This window comes from Panthera onca, chromosome A2 (genome assembly GCF_046562875.1).
Source record: "Panthera onca isolate mPanOnc1 chromosome A2, mPanOnc1 haplotype 2, whole genome shotgun sequence".
Lineage (NCBI taxonomy): Eukaryota > Metazoa > Chordata > Mammalia > Carnivora > Felidae > Panthera > Panthera onca.
Genome location: NC_138340.1, coordinates 21,591,260 through 21,605,107, shown reverse-complemented (window position 1 = coordinate 21,605,107; position 13,848 = coordinate 21,591,260). Strand labels below are relative to the sequence as shown.

General features: G+C 39.9%; 1 protein-coding gene across 16 annotated transcripts in view; it reads left to right on the top strand.

Moving 5' to 3' along the window:
* The window catches only part of SFMBT1 (Scm like with four mbt domains 1), a 128,187-nt gene that overhangs the window by 45,116 nt on the left and 69,223 nt on the right, over nt 1–13,848 (top strand). For 2 of the 16 annotated variants that reach the window (XM_078442964.2, XM_078442957.2), the window contains exon 3: nt 13,661–13,812. The exons of the other annotated variants lie outside the window; for them this stretch is intronic. The gene's annotated coding sequence lies outside the window, so the exon portion shown is untranslated. The remainder of the gene's footprint in view (nt 1–13,660; nt 13,813–13,848) is intronic. 16 annotated transcript variants of the gene reach the window in all.

Here is a 13,848-nt window from a genome sequence, read left to right as displayed (position 1 = left end):
CATTGTATTAGTCCAAGGAGTACAATATAGTGATTTGATATATGTATATATTGCAAAATTAGGACTACAATAAGTTTAGTTAACATCAGTCACCTCACATTTTTTTTCTTACGACAGTAACTTTTAAGGTCTACTTTCTTAACAGCCTTCAAATATATGATGCGATATTGTTAACTATAGCCACCATGCTGTATGTTACATCCCCAGGACTTATTTGCCCATTAACTGGGCGTTTGTACCTTTTGAGCATGTTTACCCATTCACACCCTGCCTCCCTCATCTCTGGCAACCACCAATCTATCCTCTGAATCTATGAGTTTGGTTTTTTTATTTAGATTTTATTTTATTTTAATTTTACATCTTTCAAAACACTTTTTTAATGTTTATTTTTGAGAGAGAGAGTGTGTAAGCAGGGGAGGGACACAGAGAGAGGGAGACACAGAATCTGAAGCAGGCTCTAGGCTCTGAGCTGTCAGCACAGAGCCCGACGTGGGATTCGAACCCACGAACCGTGAGATCATGACCTGAGCCAAAGTTGCACACTTAACCAGCTGAGCCACTTAGGCGCCCCATTTGGTTTTTTAGATTCCACATATAAGTGAGATCATACAGCATTTGTCTTTCTCAGACTTACTTCATTTAGCATAGTGCTCTCGAGGTCCATCCATGTTGTTGCAAATGGCAGGATTTCCTTCTTTTTTTGTGGCTGAAGAGTGTTCTGTTGTGTAAGTACAGTATCTTTTCTTTATTCATTAATCTATTGTTGGTCGCATAGGTTGCTTCCATGTCTTGGCTATTCTAAATAATGCCGCAGTGAACTTGGTGGTGCAGATATCTTTTCAGGTAGTGATTTTGTTTCTTTCAGATACTTAGAAATGGAATTGCTGGCTCATATGGTAGTGTTATTTTTAATTTTCTGAGGAACCTCCATACTGTTTTACATAGTGGCAGCACCAGTTTACATTCCCACCAACAGTGCATGAGGGTTCCCTTTTCTCCACATTCTCATCAGTACTTTCTGTCTTTTTGATAATAGCTGTTCTAACATGTATGGGGTGATATCTCATTTTGGTTTTGATTTTCATTTCCCTGAAGATTCATGATATTGAGCACCATTTCATGTACCTATTGGCTATTATATATCTTTTTTTGGAAAAAAAAAATGTATTTAGTTCTGTGATTGGTTGACTTTAAAGGAACACATTGAGAAAGGAACCGTTCTTTGTTCCATTAAGCCTGATTACCATGATCTCAGGATCAAAGTCTGATAAACTGAGCAAACTTAGCTTTGAAATATTTTGCCTGGTCACATAAGTAGTAGGTTATTTAAAGTGAAATCATAGCAACGCCTGGGTGGCTCAGTTGGTTAAGCGGCCAACTTTAGTTCAGGTCATGATCTCACCGTTTGTGAGTTTGAGTCCTACGTTGGGTTCTGCACTAACAGTGGGGAGCCTGCTTCAGATTCTGTCTCTCTCCTTCCCTCCCTCTCTCTCAAAAATAAATAAACATTAAAAAAGAGAATTCTTTAAGAAATAAAATGAAATCATAACCATTTTCAGGCTTTAATTTATTCTTTTGTGTCCTGTTGGAATACAGATAAACTGAAATGTATTTCAGAGGAAGTTCAGGATGGTGAGGGAACTTAGGACCTGTCTTTGGAATAACTGTTAGTTCTCTCAACGGTGTGAAGGGCTTTTGTGTGAGCAAAGGTACAGACTCATTGTGAGTGGGAAATACCTATGGGTAGAAGGAAGCCTTTGGGACTTGGGGCAGTTGAATGGAAAAACTTTGTGGTGAAGCAACTCAGAAGTGGTATAGATTGTCCCAGAAGGCACTTATGGGAGTTTTTTGTTACTGTGTCATCAGTGGTGTTTGACATAGAATAGATAACTTCTTCCACTCAAGGATGCGTAGATAGGTTCCTCCTCAAGGAACATGCTAGAGAAGCACCCTAGGTTAATGGAGAGGAATTATTTGTGGAAATGTTGGGGCATGAGAATGGTGGATAGGTAACCACAAAACTATGAGGACCATTGGACTAGGTGCTACCTATTAAAGTTTCTTCCAGCTTTTAGATTCACCAGTCTCTGTGGTTAGTGAAACAAAGGTTTTTTAAACATCTCCCAGGCAGTTGAGTTCATGTCCACGTGCAGTGTGTTGTATAGTTTCTGATGGCACGAAGCAAATGTCTGAAAAGGAGAGAGTGATGTGAGCATAAAGTACCTAATTATTCGGGGGAGGAATGAGCAAAAGGAAAATGTTTACGTATTGAACTTAATCACTCGTCATTTGAGTAAAGTAGAAAAAATTTCTTCTTCAGCCTTCACCCCTCTCCATCAGTATCCCTCTGAAATTGCAAAGTTGGCCGGACAGCCCTGGGGCAGTCATGTCTGTTTTGGTAGTTTTAATCATTTGCTTTACAGATGTCTCTGTTTAATGCCCAAAATCCATAGTGTTTGTTACAGTTGGGAAAACTGTCTTGACAAGACTTTTTCATTAAAGTGGCTTTTTGAAGTCTAACTGGCAGTCTGAATTTGACATTTTGTTTAAGATTCGGGTAAGAGTAGTACTGTGCTGTTTGAATGGCTTATTGGTATTTTTTTTTTCTTAAAACATTGTTTTGAGAGGAATTTGAAGTAAGCTTATGACTTTTTGATAGTTAGATTTGGCATTAAGCCTCCTCAAGCTTTGGGTTTCCTAGTCAGCAAGGATTGACTGAGTGTCCTGTCTCATCGTCTGGCTGGAGGCCGTGAAGTTGCAAACCTGATGTGGCTGACTTTGTAGTCATCTTCAGATTATCATTTTGGGCGGATTTAATGTGAGTTTAGACAAGTGAATTGAGTTTTCTTTTATACTTTAATAGAGAATAGTACCACATTTGTAATCTCACGTCTTGTAAGAAAATATTGAAGAAAACACATTAATGATTTTGAGTGTGTGCTTTTGAGTTGTGATGATGATGTTTTTCCTGGGTGTTTTAAGCAACTAGCTCATTTATTTTCTCAACAGTTTAAATACAACAATTAAAACAATAACCTTGTTCTGCCTCCCCCACCCACCCGCCCACTCCATTCCGCACTTTGGAATATAAATCAGAACAGTTTTCATATATGGTGCTGGAATATTTGCCCCTCTGAAATAGATATCAATAGCCATTTGCCTCAAGCCCATCCTGTGTTAGTTTGCAAATAACAAAGGTTTGAATTCTTTTCAGCTTACTTTGATGACTTCAGGCATCTGTCTCTGTTTCAGTTATAGTTTTATCTAAGGCTGAAAGAAGTTTTATATTTTATAAAACCTATTTTTTCCTATACAATATGAAACTTAGTGTAGCATAGTCAGTATTAGTAAGAATTGAAAATTACATAGATATTTTTGTACTACACACTAGAAAGTGGAATTGGTAAGTGCTAATCTTGGAAAAATGTTAGTCTTTGTAGTACTGTATTTAAGTTTACTTAAATAATAATTTAATGGTAGGAAAAATACTGTTTTTAGAGAAAGAATAGAAAAGGGGAAGGGGAAGCATCATTTCTTGTTTAAAAGGGGCAGAGACTTAAGCAAAAATTTCTGTGTATTTAACATAAGCACTTCTAGTTCTCAGAGGAAATTTAATAGATTAATAGATGTGGGTATTGAACTCTACAAAAGCAAGTAACAAGCTGCAACTAAGTTCTAATGCTGAACAAACCACAGGCTACAAGCACCCTGCTGATCTCTAGCGTAACAGGTAGACTGTTGTTCTGCCTGGTGGGGGTTTTGGTTTTATGTATGAGTTTAATTAGTTTCCTAATACGCATAATTTAGGCTTTTTTCCCCCTTATGTCTACGTAGCTTTTTTTGCACTGTATTTTACATATGTAACGTGTTCCAGTTTAAAAAGGTTTGTCTAGTCCATTCTCGCTACTTGCCACTCCCCAGCTAGGAGTCTTGTTGTCCATTGTCCAGAGAAGCATTTGCCCAACCGGCGAAGACAAAGGCACAGAGTCAAAGAGACCTGGATTCCCTTCTGAGCACCTCCACTGGTTTTGCTGAGTGATGTTTTTAAAGATACTTACTGTCCTGAACTTTGGGTAGAACAAATTTAGTTGTACTCATTATTTAGCTTCTGTTGATTCTCATTCTCTTCAAGAGAATAGTCTGCTTTTAACGAAATAGAATTGGCTTTTATGTTACTTCCAACAGTTCATGTACCAGAGAATTTGCAATAAAATAACACATCTAAGGCCACTAGGAATTTAGAGGGAGAGAGCAATGTGGACTGTCACACTGAGGTTTGTTTTGGCCTCATCTGATACAGGCTTTTTTTTCCTGGAGTGTGTATGTGTACTTGCTGTTTCCTCTCATTGACCTGCCTTTCTGATTTCTAACGTAGTTATCAGGGAGTTTTCAGACCCTCCCTCTTCCCCTCGCTGGGGGCTACCTATAATGAGATGAGCACATGGGTAGCTATTTGGAAGGTGAAGACAATTAAGTAACTTTCTAGGCCTGATTTGAACTTCTGGATCTTTTTGGTTTGTGGTCAATTCCTTAACCTTGAGCTAAGAACTTCAAAAACATTTGGAGGCCTTTATTTCTGGTTTCTGTTTATTTGGCCTGTAGCTGAGCTCTACAGTTAAACTATATTAGTATCTCTGGTCTCTTGATGATCAATCCCTTTTAAGTATTATTCTGTCCCACTGCCAGACTCCCTTCTAGCTTAATGTAAATTTGATTAACTGTCTGGGAGTTTTAGGCCACCTTTACCAGATATCCAAATTACAGTCATATGACTTGTTCTTCTTGGTCATGGTAATTGGAGGGAGAATAGGGGAATAAGGATATCAAAATTCATGAATAGTTAAAAAATATTCATTATTTTGTTCCTAGCTCTGACTTTCCCTTTTTACCTTTCACGATAGTTTTGTTTTTTTTTTTTTTTTTTTTTTTTTTTTTAATTTTTTTTTTTTCAACGTTTTGTATTTATTTTTGGGACAGAGAGAGACAGAGCATGAACGGGGGAGGGGCAGAGAGAGAGGGAGACACAGAATCGGAAACAGGCTCCAGGCTCCGAGCCATCAGCCCAGAGCCTGACGCGGGGCTCGAACTCACGGACCGCGAGATCGTGACCTGGCTGAAGTCAGACGCTTAACCGACTGCGCCACCCAGGCGCCCCGATAGTTTTGTTTTTAATCAGATTTTGAATTTTGATTTAAATTTTCATTGACTACTTCTCTTTAAACATATTCCTTAGAGGTATAGCAAAATTAATACTAAAGGGGCACTTTCTCTTTCAGTTAGCATGCGTGCGCACGCATGCGCGCGCACACACACACACACACACACACACACACATATTTTAAGTTTATTTATTTTGAGAGAGACAGAGAGAGGGAGCGGGGGAGGGGCAGAGAGAGAGAGAGAGGGAGGAAGAGAGAATCCCAAGCAGGCTCCACACTGTCAGTGCAGAGCCCGATGTGGGGTCAGAATCCTCCCCAGTTGTGAGCTCATGACCTGAGCTGAAACCAAGAGTCGATGCCTAACTGACTGAGCCACCCAGGTGCCCCTGCACACATACATTTTTTGATGAGACATCGAAAATTGCTTATAATAAGTATGATTGCCTGCCAGTACTTTTGCATACATATTCTTTGGTATCAAGAAAAAGAAGTGTGTATGTGTTTACTTGGCCATATAGCAAAAACTGCTTGGTCTAGAGGTGCAATATATACAATTATCTGAATATTAGTTTCAGTTACACTTACAAGTTTTACAATTTAAAAATGGTTCTGCCAAAGTTGGGGTTCAGTAATTGATCATTTTATTTATTTATTTTTTTTTTAAATTTTTTTTTTTTCAACGTTTTTTATTTATTTTTGGGACAGAGAGAGACAGAACATGAACGGGGGAGGGGCAGAGAGAGAGGGAGACACAGAATCGGAAACAGGCTCCAGGCTCCGAGCCATCGGCCCAGAGCCTGACGCGGGGCTCGAACTCACGGACCGCGAGATCGTGACCTGGCTGAAGTCGGAGGCTTAACCGACTGCGCCACCCAGGCGCCCCAGTAATTGATCATTTTAATTTGCAGTTCATTAATTCAACAGATATTAATTGAGTGCTAGCTATGTTTTAGGAGCAGGGACATTATTAGTCTCATTTGTTCATTACTCTGCTGCCCAGCACAGAGCCTGGCATCTGATAGGCATTCAGTAATATCAGTTGAATGAAACGATGCATGTCCTCGTGGAGTTTACATGCTGGTGTTATACCCACATCTAGCACTGAAAGAGCCCCAAGAGAAGTAGAATGCGTAATCCATATTTTAAAACTATCTTGCTTCTCTCATTGAGAGTGAGAGTATATTTCCCAGAAGCTCCCCAGCATACTTTCTCTTCTTTTGTAGCCAGGACCAGGTCATATGGCCATACAGAAGGCCCAGAACGCAGTTTTCTGACAGCAAGGAGTGGACTGACTGAGTGCAGTCCATTACGTGGAACGGGGCTTTGCCATGCTAAACGGATGCAGGATTCAGGGCTAGGGGAAGAGAGAGGGAAGGACTTAACAAGGCTAATCGGAGTGTGATTTACAGAATTGGAGAGGTAGATGTGGACTGAGCTTAACTTTGTGCAGAGCTATGAAGAATGTAGTTTCTTGGCGCATACAGAGGTAAACTGGAATTTTAACCTATTTATGAACAAACTTTAATCTTAACACTCGAAGCAAAAAAGTGTCATAAATTACATAAATTCTTTTAAATCCTTTTCTCTGGAAACACTTCAAGATTAGTTTATCATGTCTTTTAAAGAATAAGGGCCTTCTGTTTTCCTTTTCATAAGTATTCAGTAATTCAGAGATTTTATTTTAATTAGGCTTTTATTCTTTCATAGGAACTAGTTTAAGGACCTGCTAGAATAACATTTCAGAAGAAGTTCATAAATAGTAACACTTAGGTGCCATCCAGACTCCTGGCTATTCCCCATTCTACCAGAACAATATAGAGCTTTGTAGTTGAACAAGTAACAAACAAAAGAACTAGAGTGTAAGTTATGTGGAGCCATCACATTATGGTACAGGAGACACACCTCACAGTCGCCCTCACTGCCTGATCTCTGAGGAAAGCCTGGAAGTCTAGAGGGGTTCAGGCTCCGGAGTCAGACTGGGGTTCACATCCTGCCCTGCTGTTTGCTTACTAAAAGAACTGACAGGTTATTTCTTTTCTCTGAGCCTCAGTTTCCTCATCTGTAAAATGGGGTTACCATGTATAGGCTACGTAGAGTGGTTAGGATTAAATAAGATAGAATTTGAAAATAGTTAACACTTATGCATACCATATATTATCAGCAGTGTTTTATTTACTATATAACACACAAAAAGTACTAGGCACATACACAGTAAGTACTCATATAGGACTTCTTTTTTTTTTAGAAAAATGGTTAACAACCATTTGTAGGGTTAGAATGATCTGTCATTTGACGTGAGAAGGCTGAGAAACAGCCACTATGAAATTACACAACAGTTTCAAGCCTTTTCATAACTGAATATAGTCTATTCATGTAATCATTTTATAATATTGAAATTGGTACATTTTTGGCAGTGTTTATGTTGGTGAACTAAATACCTCCTTATTTAATCAGAACAGAGACCTATTGACTATTTCAACATGTGCTCATGTAACTGGCTTCTATAAATAAAGTCGTCATCCATGAAGAATGTGACAATATTTGTACTCTAGAACATCTACCATTTCTCCAGCTTATAGGATAAGGATAAAGAAATGATTTTTATGGAGTATTACTCAGCAATCAAAAAGAATGAAATCTTGCCATTTGCAACTACGTGGATGGAACTGGAGGGGATTATGCTAAGTGAAATTAGTCAGAGAAAGACAAAAATCATATGACTTCACTCATATGAGGACTTTAAGAGACAAAGCCGATGAACATAAGGGAAAGGAAACAAAAATAATATAAAAACGGGGACAAAACAAAAGAGACTCATAAATATGGAGAACAAACTGAGGGTTGCTGGAGGGGTTGTGGGAGGGGGTATGGGTTAAATGGGTAAGGGGCATTAAGGAATCTACTGGAATCATTGCTTCATTATATACTAACTAATTTAGATGTAAATTTTAAAAAATAAAAAATAAAGTTAAAAAAATGATTTTTATTTTTTTTTTTATTTTTTATTTTTTTAAATTTTTTTTAACGTTTTATTTTATTTTTGAGACAGAGAGAGACAGAGCATGAACGGGGGAGGAGCAGAGAGAGAGGGAAACACAGAATCTGAAACAGGCTCCAGGCTCTGAGCTGTCAGCACAGAGCCCGACGCGGGGCTCGAACTCACAGACCGTGAGATCATGACCTGAGCTGAAGTCGGAAGCTTAACCGACCAAGCCACCCAGGCACCCCAAAAAATGATTTTTTAAATGCTACTGTCATATCTTGGTATAATGAAAGATCATGTCAGAACTATGATTTCATAATCTTGATATGTGGTGCAGAGTACAAATATTGTCACTGTTAGCCATTGCTGAGGGAACAGGGCTGTGAAGTGGTCCTACTTATAGCTGGAACTAGGGATTTATAAATTGGTTGACATGAGATTTCCAACATCATTATAGTATGAATCAGTTTTAAAAAAATATTTATGCTTGAAATTTTTGAAAGACATGTATTAAAGAAGGGTTAGAAAAGTTGACATTGAGGTGCTTTTAATGGAAAATTTATGGGTGTTGAAATTAGGATTTTAAACACTAAAACAGCGCAAGTTACTGAATTGGTGTGATGAAATGCCTTCATGGATGATCGATCAGTAAACCTAACGGAAAGAAAGGTGAAGTGTGAGAGTGGGGACTGAAGCTGACAAGAAGGTTTCCAAGGTGCGAAATAAAGATTGAAGCCATTCTAGATATTTTAAAGAGTTTTTATTAAGCTTGAATGAATTATGGCATATGAAAAGAGCTCATAAGTTGGAACCACTGTTCATATAAGGAGTGTTAATAATTACACTTTTGTTGATTGAAAAAAATTTTCCTGGAAACTCAAAGAAAGAAGCTTTAATGATGAAGAAATTAATCATACTGACCGATTTTCCATCGGAACCCCTGATTTTTCATTCTCAAACCACTCCTCCTCTAAACCTTTCCCCTAAATGGCAATTTCATCCTTTCTGTGGCTTAGGCCGAAAACTTGGGAGTCAGCCCAGATGCTGCTCTTTCTCTCACACCACACATCCAGTTTTCCTTCTACCCTCCTCAACCTTTTCACCGATGCTCTAGTGGATCTAGCCACTAACACGCTCGCTGGGATTGTTCCAGGATCTTTTTTATTGATCTTCCTGGGCTCCTTGCTCACTTCACAGTCTATTCTCAACACAGTTGCACAGTGATCCTTTTGAAAGAGAGGTCAGATTATGTCCCTCCTCTGCTCAGAGCCCTCCAGTGTCTTCCTCAAAACCCAGATCTTCACAGCAGCTTACACGTTTGTGTATAATCTGGTCCCTGGTACCTTTCTGAGCTCATCTCCTAGCATCTTTGCCTTGATCCTTCTGCTCCAACAGCAGTGGCCTTGAAAGTGCTACACAAGCTCCCACTTCAGGATCTTTGCGCTTTCTGTCTGGAATGTACTTCCCCAGGTACCCTTGGGTGTTGGCTAATGTCACCTCATCACTAAGGCCTTGGTACTCTTTCGAAAGTAGTAACTCTGTGTCCTCCTTCCTTGCCTCATTTTTGCCCCTAACATTTATTTTCATTCAGCATACTATATACTTTATTACCTGTCTCCCCACACTAGATTGTGAGAACTGTGAGGGCAGCACCCCCCTCCCCCGCCATTTGTTTGCCTAACACAGTATGTGGCAGATAGTATGTGCTCAGCAAATATTGATTGACTAATTGCAGTAACATTGCAGTTCATTAGTATCACTGCTGTTGACTCATAGAGGCTTCTTTGAACAAAATCACTGGTAGTATCTGTTAATATCAGTTCTAAAAAATGGTAGTACTAATTCTAAACACTCATATTTAATAGTGGGAAGTACTGCATTATATTTCCCAGCTTCCCTTGTAGTTAGATGGGGTCATGTGACCGAATTTTAACAATAGAATGTGGGTAGAAGCCCTGGATCAAGAAAACCTACGTGAATGATCCCTATGCTGAATGATTTGGGGAACCTGTGTTGAAGATGCAGCGCTCTGGGTCAGAAGGCGCTTGGCTCGATGAATTACCACATAGAGGACAGTTGCCTACTCTTCAGGAACACCTGCTTGGGCTTTCACTGAGTGAGAAATATCTGTTGGATTAAGCAACTGTAATTTGGAATTTATTGGTTAAAGCACAGCATTACCTTAACTAAAACAAACCAGTGACAGCTAAATTCTCCTTGTTCTTTCTGTTGGATATCCAGATGGTACCCAGATTCCTTGCCCTCAGCTTCTGTATTTGAAAATGGAAATAATGTTATTTTAAAGCACAGGTGTGTTCTTCTTTTAGGTTTATTTTGAGAGAAAGTGCATGCAAGAGGGGAACGGGCAGAGAGGGGGAGAGACAGAATGCCAAGCAGGCTCCATACTGTCAGAGCAGAGCCTGATGTGGGGCCCGAACCCACCAGACAGGAGATCATGACCTGGTCTCACCTGATCCTGAGCTGAGATCAGGAGTCAGACGCTCGACTGACTGAGCTATCCAGGCGCCCCCACAGTTGTGTTCTTTTTTTTTTTTTTTTTTTAACGTTTATTTATTTTTGAGACAGAGAGAGACAGAGCATGAACGGGGGAGGGGCAGAGAGAGAGGGAGACAGAATTGGAAGCGGGCTCCAGGCTCTGAGCCATCAGCGCAGAGCCCGACGCGGGGCTCGAACTCACTGACCACGAGATTGTGACCCGGGCTGAAGTCGGACGCTTAACCGACTGAGCCACCCAGGCGCCCCCACAGTTGTGTTCTTAATACAGATGACTTTATTTTTTTGCGACTCGATCAAGATACACTTCACATACCATGAAATTCACTCATTTAAAGTGTACAGTAGTGCAGAGTGGTTTTTTTTTCTTAACGTTTATTTATTTTTGAGACAGAGAGAGACAGAGCATGAACAGGGGAGGGTCAGAGAGAGGGAGACACAGAATCCGAAACAGGCTCCAGGCTCTGAGCTGTCAGCACAGAGCCTGATGTGGGGCTCGAGCTCACGGACCGCAAGATCATGACCTGAGCCGAAGTCGGCTGCTTAACCGACTGAGCCACCCAGGCACCCCCAGAGTGGTTTTTTTTTATTATTGAAGTATAGTTGATATACGATGTCATACTAGTTGTGTACTAGCTGTGTACAACACAGCTGAATAATGGTTTTTATTCAGTTGTAGGGCTGCTGTGACAATCTAATTTCATAGTGTTTCAGTAGCCCCCAGAAGAAACTCTGCATAGTGGTAGTCTTTCCCTCTAGCTCTTGGCACCCTCACTACTCTACCTTCTGTCCCTATGGACTTGCCTGTTCTGGCCATTTTATATAACTGGAAGCATATAATATGTGGCCTTTTGTGTTTGACTTCTTTCACTTGGTATATTTTCAAAGTTATCCAAATTATAGCATGTATCAGTACTTCATGCCTTTTTAAAAAAACTTTTTAATGTTTATTTGTGGGAGAGGGGCAGAGAGAAAGAGAGAGAGAGTGGGACAGAGGATCTGAAGTGGGCTCTGCACTGACAGCAGAGAGCCTGACGCAGGGCTCAAACTCATGAGTTGAATCGTGAGGTCATGACCTGAGCTGAAGTCGGACGCTTAAGTGACTGAGCCACCCTGGTGCCCCTCTTTCTTTGAAAATGTTATGCTTCAGGGAGTCTGGGTGGTTCAGTTGGTTAAGTGTCTGACTGTTGATTTCGGCTCAGGTCATGATCTCAGGGTTTGTGAGATCAAGCCCTGCATTGGGCTCTGCACTGACAGTGCAGAGCCTGCTTGGTATTCTTTCTCTTCCTTTCTCTCTGCCCCTTCCCTGTTCACGCTCTCTCAAAATAAATAAACTTAAAAAAAATGTTATGCTACTTATTTCTTTATCTTCTTTGGGTATTAAATTTTTTTAATGCTTATTTATTTTTAAGAGAGAGAGAGAGGGATAGGGAAAGACAGAGCATGACGGAGGAGGGGAGGCAGAGACAGAGAAGGAGACAGAATCCAAAGCAGGCTCCAGGCTCTCAGCTGTCAGCGCAGAGTCCGATGCGTGGCTTGAACTCAGGAACCACGAGATTGTGACCCAAGCTGGAGTCAGTTGCTTAACCGACTGAGCTACCCAGGCACCCTCTCTTTGGATATTTTTCTGAAATAGATATTGGAAATGGAATTGCTTGGTTTGTACAGAATGCAAGTTAAATTTTTTGATGCAATAAAATTTCTCTCTAAAAGTGTTATACCCATTTGTGCTCTTCAACTAGTAGTGACAACATCCATTTCTCCATAATTTCACCTGTATTGGATGTTATTAATCTTTTATTTTTGTCATTCTGAATGAAAAAAACCTCATTTTAGCCTTTGACATTGAACATGTTTTTGTATGCTTATTGATCATTTGCATTTCTTCTCTAAAATTCCTCTTCGTACCTGACTTTTGTTCTCCGTTAGGTTTGGCCTTTTTTTCTTTATTAATTTATAGATGTTTTCTGTGATTATGACTGTTAATCCTTTATGTCTAATATATGCTGGAAATATTTTCTTCTAGTCTATGACTTGGTTTTTATATAATGTATTTATTATTTTTTTTTAATGTTTATTTTTGAGAGAGAGAGAGAGAGAGCGTGTGTGTGAGTTGGGGAGGGTCAAAGAGAGAGGGGGACGGGATTGGAAGCTGACTCTGCACTGGCAGCAGCAAACCCTATATGAGACTTGAACACACGAATCGAATTGTAGATCATGACCTGAGCTGAGGTTGGACGCCCAACCTACTGAGCTACCCAGATCCCCTTAGGGCTTGGTTTTTAAAGTTGTTGATGCTGTCTTTCTGCCAGTCAGAAGTTTTAAATATTTTTAAATGTTCCATTTTATGGCCTCAATGCTTGAGGATGTCTATGCTGTCCCAGGGTTTATAACCATATTCCCATTTTTTAAATTTGTTTGGAGTCTTGTTTTTCATGTTTTGCTCTTTTAATTTGCCTGGAATTTATTTATGTGGCAGCATGAAGTAAGGATCCAGTTTTTTGCCTCTCAGAATGGATAGCCAATTCTTTAATTCCTATTTTACTGATGTATTTGTCTTTTCTTGTACTAATATCATACTATTTGAATATTTTGATAGAACTATCTCATCATATACATCTTTTACAAAAATGTAGCTGGGTTGTACATTTTCTCCTTCAGATGCATTTTAAATTAGCATTTTAAAATAAAATACCCTTTTGGGATTTTTATTGGAAAGAAAAACATTTCTCTAACACAACTTCTTAAAAAATTTTTTTTAAACATTTGTTCATTTTTGAGAGACAGAGACTGAACACAAGCAGGGGAGGGGCAGAGAGAGAGAGGGAGACACAGAACCCGAAGGAGGCTCCAGGCTCTGAGTTGTCAGCCCAGAGCCTGATGGCACAGCTTGAACCTGTGAACCGTGAGATCATGACTTGAGCTGAAGTTGGATGCTCGATTGACTGAGCCACCCAGGCACCCCCTAACACAACTTTTAAAAAATGTTTCTTTATTTATTTAGAGAGAGAGACAAAAGGGCAGAGAGAGAGAGAATCCCAAGCAGGCTCCGCTTTGTCAGCACAAAGCCCGACGGGGCGTTCAGTCTCATGAACCATGAGATCATGACCTGAAGTGAAATCAAGAGTCCGATGCTTATCTGACTGAGCCACCCAGGTGCCGCTTCTCTAACACAATTTTTAATGGCCATGT